This window comes from Thermothelomyces thermophilus, chromosome 6 (assembly GCF_000226095.1).
Source record: "Thermothelomyces thermophilus ATCC 42464 chromosome 6, complete sequence".
Lineage (NCBI taxonomy): Eukaryota > Fungi > Ascomycota > Sordariomycetes > Sordariales > Chaetomiaceae > Thermothelomyces > Thermothelomyces thermophilus.
In genome coordinates this window covers 1988037-2000769 of record NC_016477.1, presented here as the reverse complement: position 1 = coordinate 2000769, position 12733 = coordinate 1988037, and positions in this window count along the sequence as shown.

The window sequence follows — 12733 nt, the reverse complement described above, 5'->3', positions numbered from 1 at the left end:
TCTTATCTCGTCTCTCGGTTTTCTAATAGTATATAAACTTGGTTCTATCTATAGCGATACTAGCGATTTCTCCTATCTTAACCTACTACTCCTATTATAGTGCTCCGCATTCGTCAACGGAGAGAACAGCTATTAGCGGTTCAGCTCGTTCCTCCTATCGCGGTATCGATGTCGTTATACCGCCTCTTCCAGAGTCTATAGTGGTCTGTCTACCACTGTCTGTCTCTTACGGTAGATCCGTAGGATATGCCTTCCCTTAAGTATCGTCTACTTATAATCCTTACGCGCTCCCTATCTTACTAGTTAAATATGACTCTATTTAGGGTTATAGGTAGCTACTATTCTTCTAGCTAATGTCTAGGTCGTAATCTTTATACTATAGTAACTCTAATATTATATCTTTATTATTACCTATATCTATAATACTAAATATAACTACTATAGTCTTTCCTACTATAGTAATATCGATTGGTTTGGTTTCCCTATATACCTATTATATTAGAAATGGCCCTTTAACTATACTATACTTCCGCTTTATTCTTTAAGGTATCTATAGCTAATTTATAAGCGTCGGCAAAATCAGGTTTATCTCTACTCCACTATCTATTAGTATAAGTATTTCGTGCTATTTCTATTATACTATTATCTATAGTTACTTATCTTACTACCGTCGTCTAAAGATTACGGCAATTTCTTATATTTCTGCTAGGAGGTCTCGATATAGTGGTCTCTTACACTAGTTCCTCCTATACTACACTACTACTCGCCGCTACACGGGCGTTAATAGTTTCCAGGCCCCTCGAAGGGCCCTAACCTGTTTCCTAGGTTAGTGCTAGCCTCTTCGGTTGTTCGGCTAATAGCGGCTTCGTCAATCGTGCTTATTTCTATAAGCTATTAAGTGCTTACAGCTTCCTACCATTAGGTCCGTTCTGCTTTCCGTTATATATGCTATAGCTTCATCTAAAGCTCCTAAATTCGCGATTTCTTTTCGTCCGCGTAATAGAGGCAATCGTTACTCTAGCATAAGTCCTATATATTTTATCCTATTCTATAGTACCTAGGCTAGGCTTGTCTTAGAACTATCGTAATACCTTCTAGATCGTGGGCTTCGATCTTCTAAAGCAATTCGGCCGCTCTATTTCCTATATTATAGACCTATTCTACAGGGCGTAAGCTTCTATCCTCATTTCCTTGTCGGGTTGGCTAGTGATTATTTTCGAATTTATCACGGAAGTAATATCGGTATCTATATATTATATATTAGAACTAGAGCACTTGTATATATGCCTTATATCGAGGGTATAGTTATATAGCGTTGCCTAGGAGGTATTAGAATTCTTTCCTAAATCCTTCCTATTATACGTAGACCGTAGGTACCCTAATGCTAAGATAGGAATGTTTCTTCTAGTAGCTTTCCTATATATACTTGTCTTTTCCGTAATTCGTATATATAAACTAGTATTCTAGGTTCTATACATTATTACTAAGTTACTAGTCATTAAGGTACTTAGTATAGCTATTAGGCCTATTATATATTATAGGTTATCCTCCTTTAATAGTTTCTACGATATGTTAGAGTTCCCTCGTCTTATCCCTTATCTTATCGCTCTACTAGACAAGTCAAATTAAGCGTCTATCCTATTCGTATAGTTCTATATTAAGCCGGAAAACTTTATTATAGTATTATTTAATTCATTCCTAGAGGAATAGAACATTAGGTCCGGGTCTTTCGATTCCTTAGGTATTAGTTATCTACAATCTATCCTACCTCTATATAACTGTAAAACCCTACTGCCTCAAGGCTAGGAGAATCGAAATTGGTGGTATATATTTTCCTACCGTGTCCTATTTGGCAAGACCTATCTCTAGGTCTATAGTGACCAGTTCGGAATACGGTGCTTATTCGTCTTTACTATTACCGTCGTGTCTAAGACTGTCTATATCACTACCCCTATCTTCATAGCTTATAGCCGCTACTTTGATAACGTCCTTGGTAGTTTCGTCGATAGCTATAATTTTCTTTCTAAGGACTATCTTTTACTCTTTCTTTAGGCTTTAACATTCTTGCTTATAGTGCCCTTTCTTTCTATAGTTATAGTAGGTAATATTAGACTTATCTTTAGTCGTTTTCTTCTAGTCCTACTTCTATACTATGTCTATATCTATGGCTCTAGGGTACGTCCTATACAAGGTATTAATATATATTTGCTTTTTCTTATTATTAGCCTTAACTATAGTTCTATTTATTTAACCTCGTTTCTATTACTCTTATATATAGAGTCGATTATCGATTCTAATAGCCCATATAATATATTTATCTAGAGTCTTAGGCTAATTATACTTATATAGCTTATCTTTAACCTTTTCCTTTAAGCCGTTATAAAATAGTTATATTAACGCTTCGTTATTAAGCTAAGACTTAAGTATATCTTATCTAAACTATATAATATAAGAAGCTACTAACTTAGTCCATTAGAGATTAGCAAGTCTTTCTTATATATAAATCTTCTTATCTTTATCGCTAAAAACCTTCTAAAGCTCTTCTTCGAAACAGTCATAAGATCAAAAGACTACTTATATAAACACGTCTTAGTCGTCTTTATCTTCCTTAATAAAATAGTCATTCTATATAGGCTCGAACTATCTAAGTACCTTGCCCTCTAGTCTTATAGCTATATAGAGGACTTTAGCTTTATCGTCTAGAAACTTATTATCATTAAGCCAGAAGTAGGATTAGAGGTTTGTTAGGAATCCTACAAGATTCTCCTTAGTTCCTCTGTATTTGCTAGGTAGTTCGATCTTGATACGGCTCGCTTTAGCGCCCTCGAGTGCCTTAATTTTAGTATAGGCCTCGTTAACTAGTTTCTATAAGTGCTTTTCGCTGTTCTCGAGTTTTTTGATTTGAGCTTAAGCAGCCTTGTCTCTCTAGTCTAACTCTTAGATTCGCTAATAGAGTTAACCAAGCTAGGCAAGCAGCTATTTGGCTATAACGTTAGTAGCTATATCGATATCGAGGTCGAAGTTACCTCTGTTCTAAACTATAATAGAATAAAGGGAGTGATAGTAATGTATAACGAACCTAACTTAGACTTCTTCTAAAAGGGTTTAGACGAAGGTAGATTAAGCAGGACAAGTAGGCAGGTTATCTAAGGGATTTGGTGAAGCTAAAGGGTTTATAATAATACTAGAGTTATCTCTTATAGTAGTTAATAACGATACTTAGTATAAGTACTATAATTATAAGGGTTACTATTACTAGTAAACTCTTAGAGTCTACTATAACGAGTGACTATCTATATGTATATATAATCCTAGGATCATTAGTAGTCGTGGTGATCCTCTATACTAGCTTACCTAGCTTATGTTATAAGCTAGTGATCCTCTGCTAGGATCATTTCTTGCCAAGTGTGATCCTGTCTTGATTAGTCTATCATTCCTTTGGCTTGATTGGCCCGTTTGCGCTAGTGGCTTAGGCAGCATCTGCATGTATATTTCCGTGACAGATCCCTAGGAAGGTATAAATATCTTTTAAATCCAAATAGGAAGTCTACTTAAGGATTTTCGTAACTTTAGTATTATTAGGTAATCACCCTTTAGGTATATAGAGGTAGCTAAATAATACTACTCGTAGGCGGCACTACTAGGATTTCCTAGCTACGATAATAGCTCTGGCGAGTTTAGCGTTTAGGAGAACTATATTAACGTTTTAGAGGTGTTTGACTATAAACTTCCGTAACCTAGGGGCAACTTCTTCCCCTTTATAGTCGGACCGTAGCCCCTTTATATAGATATTATTTAGGTAAACGCGGTAGATATCCGGAATTAGGTTCTAGAAGATCTAGGTCATCGCTCGTTAAAACTAGGTAATAGAGTTTGTTCCGCCTATAGGGAAGGTATATATCTAGAAGAGGCTAATAGGCGTTTAAAAGGTAGTAAGATCTCGGCTCTGTTTGTCAAGGCTAACTTAGTTATACCTAGAGAACAGGTCTAAGAGGGAGATAACTTTATAACTACTAAAGTTCTTACTAAACTCCTCTATAGCTGGCAGCACGAATATGTCTTATATAGTTATAGCGTTAGCTTTCTAAGTATCATTAATTAGCTAGGGATTACCGTCCTTTTTAAGGACTAGGAACTAGTTATTATAGTAGCTTCTATAGCTAGGCTTAATGATCCTATACTAAATCCGCTACTTTAGGAGGTTAATAACCTTTGGCATTAATAGCTTTAAGATAGGGATATTCTTTAATTACTATACTATATAAGGAATAGTCCGGATAACCTAAGGAGGGACAATATTAGGGTAAATCTGCCTATATTTAGTGAAATCCTATGCTAGGGCAGCCTCCCGGTTCTATAGGACCTATATAAAGAGTTCCTTCTCTTGGTCAGATAGAAAGCCTCCTATAGATATAAGTAGCATATTAAGCCGTTCGGCCATAAGCCGCGTCCTAGGCTCTAGGTCCGAAAACCATAGTATAATAAGGCTATCCTACTCTAACCTAAACTTTATCTTTTCAGTGGCTCCCCCTAGGTATCGTTCTTACTAGTTAGGGTTACTATTAGGTACCGAACCATCGCTAATAGCCATATCTATAGGGTGAACTTTTCTAGCTATAGACTTTCGTATAGTAAACGTCTATACCTTCTATAACCCTTTTCTAACCTCTAATGTAAGCTTCCTAAGCGTTTTCCGTCTATCTAGACGACCAGGCTCGTCCGTTTCGCCTTCCGTTTCCTAGTACCTCCGTTTTAAAGTATCCTATCTAGTAAGACAAAATATTAAAACTTTAATAAGTATATCAATAAGAGGTAGGTAAGAAATCCTTAGTATTATATTAAAAATGGCTTTACTAGCCTAATTATTAAGAAATCTAAGTAAAATTTCGCTATCCTAAATATTAGCAAACGTAGGGGTAGTAGTAGTTATTATAACTAGACGCTAGAGTTTATTCTCTATAAGTTAATGTTTTCTTTTAAATATCGTTTTGGCTATAATGTCCGAGATAACTAACGCTTTAATTAATTTATTCTTAGTAATAATATTTATTATAACTAGATAGCTAGCTTTATAGCTAAATGTTAGGCTTATATTATGGATAAATGGTATACCTAGTAAGATTTAGTAACTACTAATATCTCTATCTAAGATAAAGAAATGCTTATGGATCAAGATAGCCCCTAAGATAATTATATTAACTATTTCCTTAGTAAACGGTCTACTATTATAAAGATCCTAGGAAATTACTATCGTTATCTATATAAGGAGATAGTATTTTTATACTAGGCTAAAGGTAATTATATTATACTTGGATCTAGTATTAATTAGAGTAAGTACCTTCTTACCCTTGAGATTCTCAAAGTTATAATAAAGCGTTAATAATATATATATCTATATAAGTATATCTATTTAGATCTTCTAGCTAGTAGAAAGCGTATAGATTAGAGCCTGAAAGAATGTTTCGATTTCTTCTAAATCTAGCTAGTCTTGCTATCTAATAAGGTAGTTACTCTAGAAACTATCTATTATAACGGCTTACTAGCTATTACTAGTAACCCCTAGAAATGCTAAAACCGTAATCACGGACTCTTCTCCCTTAACGCTACTCTATCTACCTAGACGGCTAAGGTATATCTTAACCTCTTATAGCGCTCTCCCTCTTACTTATAAAGCCGGCTTATTAGGGAAGGGAATAGCCAAGCCCTTATACTTAATTACCTTCTAAGGACTTTTATAATCCTGCTTAAGGAATGTAATTAGTACGTTCTTAAACGCTAAGGAGATCCCTAAGACCTTGTCGATAGTAAGTATCTTTGCTTAAAGAGCCTTACTAACTAGAGAGAGTATATTATAGACTATATTCTCCTTAGTCAATTTCTCTAATTCCCTAAAGCGAACGGTTCGTTTCTATCTGGCTAGAGGGAAAGCTCCCTTGCTAGCTAGATTAGTAGCCTTCTTAGTAATAGCTATAACCCCTTAGCTTATAGCTAGAGGGTAAGCTTCTCTTACTTCTATATTCCTTTTCGGTAATCGAATAGTCTTTACTTTATCGGTCCCCTCTTATCTAATAGGATCCTATATTAGCTTATCTTCTATTTCTATAAAATAGCACTTTATAGGGGTAATACTCTATATTATAGTTATTATATCGCCATCCCTATTAGAAACATCTTTACTATTAACCTCTGACTTGATAGTATTAAAAGCTTATGTCGCCGTCTAGTCAGACTGTGACACGTCCGTTGGTAAGCCCTTATAGTCGGTGGCAAAAACAGAGTCGTCCGTCCGAGACGCTGTCCGTTTTACCTATTAGATAAGAGTACGTCTACCTTGCTTATAATCTATCTAGAAATTGATCTTTCTAGCCTTAGTATAGTTATAGATTAACTCTAGGGAAACTCTCTTAGTATTAGTAAGGTAATTAAGGGAGGTTATAACTACTTTTAATAGGTATAAACCTTTAGTATATTAAAGGAAGGCCTTATTAGTAGTAAGGTTTAGATCTAAATAGTACTTTTAACTATATTCCTTTTAGTAGCTCTTTATAAATCATTAATATAGCTCCTAGCTAGGAAGATCTAGCTAAAGAGAGGTATAAGTATAAATAATATACTATTAGGTCCCCTAATTAGTCATAATAGCTATATCCTTACTAAGAATCTTAACTTACTAGCTTTCTAGAAAACTAAGATCTCTCTTACCTAAGATCTACTTAAAACTGAGCTAATAGATAAGACCATTATAGATATCCTCTACTAGGACTAGATACCTATAGGTAAAGTATATCTAGTTACCATAGTAGTAATAGCTATAAGGCATAGCTAAGGTCAAATTCGGCTAGAACTTACCGCTCTTCTTCTTTTGCTAAGACTCTTAAGTAGCCGATAGGTAGGTCCGGATCTCCTTAATCTTGTCGTCACTTAGGTCGTCTATCCGGTTATAGGAACGCCTTCCCCTATCCAAGGATTTACGGCTAACTTTGCCCTTATTAATTCGAAGCTTATATAAGACGTCTATAAGCCTATTAACGATCTTATCGAAGGTAGTATCCCTCTAGGCAGATAAACCTAAAGGACTTTCCTATACCTAGGGAGCCGAAGGACTCTTCTTAACAGTCTAACTTACCTATAGTTTAACTTCTCCTCCTTTTAGATCTAACTTATAATATACTGACCTAGTGTTAACTCCCTTATATAAACACTCCTATTCAAAGTTACAGAAGTCCTCCTACTCTATATTATTAATCTATAAATTACCCTTCTTATAGACCTAAAGACTAGTCCAGAGAGCAGGGGGAAATCTATTCTATATCTTCTAGATAGCTAACGACTAATAGACCGCTTTCTTTTTCTTTAGCACTTAGGTAAGCAGGATATTAACGTACTCTAGGTAGTCGTAGATAGACTTGGCTAAATCTATATACTAGGAGTCTAGAAGATGCTCTAGCTCTTGAGTAGAAGTTTCCTAGCAAGAGTCGTTTTACTTCTAACGTTCCTTAATAATAGCTTCGAAAGTAGCCTAGTCCCTTTTCTTTAACTCTAGCTACTAGTCTAGGATTTCCTAAAGATTGTCTATATACTATTATTTAAAGTAGGAGATCTTATCGTTATTATCTCTACTAAAGATCTTATAAGCCTTTTCGAAACGTTCGAGATATTTAATAGCATTATAACTAGAGAAGAGACTAGGTAATCCCTTATCTATTAGCGAAGGGAATATAACCTAAATAACTTTAGCAAGTCTATCTACTATAATATCTACTTAAGTATGGCACTTGATTTCTAAGTCTAAAGTAAGCTTTCTAAACTCTAGCGATTAAGGTAACTCTAATAGCGTCCTTCCTGATAAGGTTTCGGTATACTTAAATATAAGAAGCGTTAAAAGTAGCAATTCCAATTAAGGTATTTACTAAACCGATAAGAAGAGTAGTACCTAAGGTTACTATCCTTAATTATACCTTTCTATTTAGGTAACTTCCTTAAGGGCAACTCTTTTATCTAAGTAATTAATCTAGGAAGCCTTCTTCCTTTTCTTTAAATCCTCTTATAACTAATAAGATCAAATATGAACTTAATCTACTACTTTTACTCCTTTAAAGTATATCTAGTGAAGCTATTCCTAAACCTTCTAATAAGGGATATTCTATAGTAATAATACTCTAACCCCTAAAGTTAGAACTCCCAAAATAATAAGACAAACCTATACTAGACTATTAAAGAGTAGTAATATATAGATAGACACGCCTTTACTAGTAAGCGCTAATACTAAGGTAACTAGGGCTAAGATAGCTATAAAGCTCTCCTCTAGTGCCTACGTAACTCTAAAACCTTATTTTCAAATCCTAAACAGTTCTAGCGTTACTAATCTATATTTCGGAGTTTCTATCCCTCTAGATAGACATTAAACTCCTTTAAACTCTTTATCCTATGATTTCTACCGTCTCTACTGGTAGTATTATTATATTAGAGCAAGAGTAGTTCCCTAGCCTACCGCTAAATATACCGATCTCTTAATACCTACATTCGCTCTTCTCACTTTCCTAATAGTCTTACCATACGCGCCTCCGCGTATATATCCTCGCTCCTCCATCACGAACGTTACTATCCTACTACGCTCGAAGTCTAGTAGTCTAGTTTAGACTTAGAGCTAAGCTCTCCCTGATTAAGCCCCTAAAATATAAGCTAGTACTAACCCTCTAGGGCGCCACTTAGCACCTCTAGAACTAAACCTCTATCTAGTCAGATAGGGAGGAGCTTCGGCTCAAAATGTCTAGGGCGTCCGAGTATTCGCGGTTATAGTAGGCAAGTCCGACTATCTAGATAGTAATAATGATAGAGGCAAAGGCGGCAATAGTAATGTCCCTCTAGATAGATATAAAAGAGTCTACTTATATAGAAAAAGATACTCTAACTTACAAAAGAAAGAAGAACTACATCCTGCTACTCTAATCCATTAGAGTAAAACGAGTATCGAAAGCCATCTGTTGTCCTTGTCTGTCCGTCTGGTGCCCCCTAGATAGGTAACCCCTATTTATGCCTATCGTATATAATAAAGCTCTATAGAACTGGAAAAATAAAACTGTACCCTATGTCCCCCTGGTCATATTAAGAACTTCTAGCCCTAGTCTATTATAAAAGAAAGAAGAACTATATCCTGCTACTTTAATCTATTAGAGTAAACGAGTGTTAAAAGCTATCTATTGTCCTTGTCCATCTTATCTAGCGCCTCTAGATAGGTAACCTTCTATTCATACCTATTATATATAGCAAAGCTCTATGGAACTGGAAAAACAAAACTATACCCTGTGTCCCTCTAGTTATATTAAGAACTCTTAGCCTTAGTCTAATATTAAAGGGATAGTATATATTAAGTACGAGAGCTATGCTTGTACTTATATAAGTAAAGTTATCTCTAGGAAAATACTACCTAAGCAAAAGTCTATATGCCTATTCTAGTAAATAGCCTAAGATCTATTTGATTATTCTAAAGTAATTAATAGATTACGATAGCTACTTATAATTATTAACAAGTATAATAGAAAGCTCTTTCCTTTTCTCTTAATGATAAAGTCATTAGACTAGATTATAGGAGTTATCTAGAATTTCGAGAGCTAGGTAAGACGCTAATATAGGCTTACTATCTATAAGATCAAGTAAGATAATAATACTATAACGATTAGTTTAGTAAGGTATATACTAATATATTACTAGACTTAAGCTATAGAAAGTAGTATTAATTTTAAACTCTTACCTTTATATACCTATAAGCTTAATAGACTAGTAAAGTAAGTAAGGTAAGAACTGATCTTACGCTTAATTAAGATACTAGACGGTATAAATCTCCTTATAAAGCTCTAGTTAGAAAGTATACAAGTAGTAGCATACTTATATATAATAAGCCTAAGCCGTGCTTACTTGTTTAAAACTCCTAATAAGGTGCTCTATAGCTAGTTTAAATAGTATTTTCGCTAATATAAACCTAGCTTGATAATTATATTAACTAATGACTTATACCTAGATTAGAGTAATATCTTTATATATAGATGCTAGGTATATATCCTCCATAAGAATAGGGAAGCTAAGCGGTATATAAAGAACTTTAAGGTACTACTATATAGGCTAATAAGATATCTCGTAAGATATTACGCTTCCAATATCTATCGCGTTTAGATACCTAAGCTTGATAAGGTTATTATAACTCGTAACGTTCGCTTTAATAAGAAGACTTTCTACCGTCTAGGTAAAGAGTAGCTAATAGAGTCGTTATTAGTAGTAGCGAGCTAGGAAGTCAATTAGTTCGATCTTGGCGAAGATTTTTAGGATAGTGATTTTCTCTAGGAAGCGTTATAATAGACCTAATAACTAGTAGAAAACTTTATTATAGTAGCTTAGCTACCTTTATTATAAGAGAGTCTAGCGGTAGACTAACCTCTCTAATAGGGTTAAGACTTAGGGGTAAGGAAGCTATCTAATATATAGCCTATAAGCAAGTAATTAGTTCTAGAGACTTTTATAGCAGAGACGTAAGTAATAGACGAACTTACTAAATAGATAGAGAGCTTTAGAAGACTCTTAACCTTTAAATATACACCTAAGCCCTTAATAACTTACTCTATACTAGTGTCACGATTTGGCTGCATAAGGCAACCCGACAAGGCACATAGAACCAATTAGAAACCGCAAGATCCAAGGACCAGTCAGGAAGTGATCGCAGTAATCGCACTTCGATCAAGGCAAGCACCCGAACAATGATCGAAGGAACATAGTAGCGATCATACAATTAGAACCTAAGGGGGAACACTTAGGAATAAGGGAACTAGATAAGTATATTAGATAGTTAGTCACTCGTTCTAGTAGACTCTAGGAGTTCACTAGTAATAGTAACCTTATAATTATGATATTTATACTAAGTATTGTTATTAACTACTATAAGAGATAACCCTAGTATTATTATAAACCCTTTAGCTTTACTAAATCCCTTAGACGACCTGCCTACTTGTCCCGCTTAATCTACCTTTATCTAAACCCTTTTAGAAGAAGTCTAAGTTAGGTTCGTTATACGTTGCTATTACTCCCTTTGTTTTATTATAGTTTAGAATAGAGGTAACTTTGACTTTGATATCAATATAGCTACTAACGTTATAGCTAAATAGCTGCTTACCTAGCTTAGTTAACTCTATTAGCGAATCTAGGAATTAGACTAGAGAGACAAGGCTACTTAAGCTTGAATTAAGGAACTCGAAAACGGTAAAAAGCATTTATAGAAACTAGTTAACAAGGCCTATACCAAAATCAAGGCACTCGAGGGTACCAAAGCGAGCTATATTAAGATCAAACTACCTAGCAAATATAGAGGAACTAAGGAGGATCTTATAGGATTCCTAATAAACCTTCGATCTTACTTCTAGCTTAATGATAATAAGTTTTTAGATAACAAAGCTAAAGTTCTCTATATAGCCATAAGACTAGAGGGCAAGGTACTTAGATAGTTTAAGCCTATATAGAACGACTATCTTACTGAGGAAGACAAGGATGACCGAGACGCGTTTACGTAAGTAGTCTTTCGATCCTACGACCGTTTCGAAGAAGAGCTTTAGAAGGTTTTTAGCGATAAAGACGAGAAGATTTATATATAAGAAAGACTTGCTAATCTCCAATAGACCAAGTTAGTAACCTCTTATACTATATAGTTTAGATAGGATATACTTAAGTCTTAGCTTAACGACGAGGCGTTAATGTAACTATTCTATAACGGCTTAAAGGAAAAGGTTAAAGACAAGCTATATAAGTACGATCGGCCTAAGACTCTAGACAAATATATTATATAGGCCATTAGAATCGATAATTAACTTCATATATAAGAGTAGTAAAAACGAGGTTAAATAAATAGAACTACGGTTAAGGCTAATAATAAAAAAAAGCAAGCGTACATTAGTACCTTATATAGGATATACCCTAGAGCTATAGATATAGATATAACGTAAAAGCAGGACTAGAAGAAGATAACCAAAGACAAGTCTAATGTTACCTACTATAACTATAGAAAGAAAGGGCACTATAAGCAAGAATGTTAAAGCCCGAAGAAAGAGTAAAAGATAGTCCCTAGAAAAGAAATTACAGCTATTGACGAAACTACCAAGGATATTATCAAAGTAGCGGCCACAAGCTATAAAGATAGGGGTAATAATATAGATAGTCTTGGATATGACGGTAATAGTAAAGATAAACAAGTACTATACTCCGAACTGGTCACTATAGACCTAGAGATAGGTCTTGCTAAATAGGATATGGTAGGAGAGTATACACTACTAATTTCGATTCTCCTAGCCTTAAGGCAGTAGGGTTTTATAGTTATATAAAGGTAGGATAGATTATAGACAACCAATACCTAAGGAATCGAAAGACCTGGACCTAATGTTTTATTCCTCTAGGAACGAATCGAATGGTACTATAATAAAGTTTTCTAGCTTAATACGGAACTGCATAAATAGGATAGGCGCTTAATTCGACTCGTCTAGTAGAGCGATAAGATAAAGGACGAGATAAGGGAACTCCGACGTATCGTAGAAACTATTAAAGGAAAATAGCCTATAATATATAATAGGCCTAATAGCTACACTAAGTACCTTAATAACTAGTAACTTAGTAATAACATATAGAACCTAAAATACTAGTTTATATACGTAAACCGTGGAAAAGATAAGTATACGTAGGGAAGCTACTAGAAGAAATA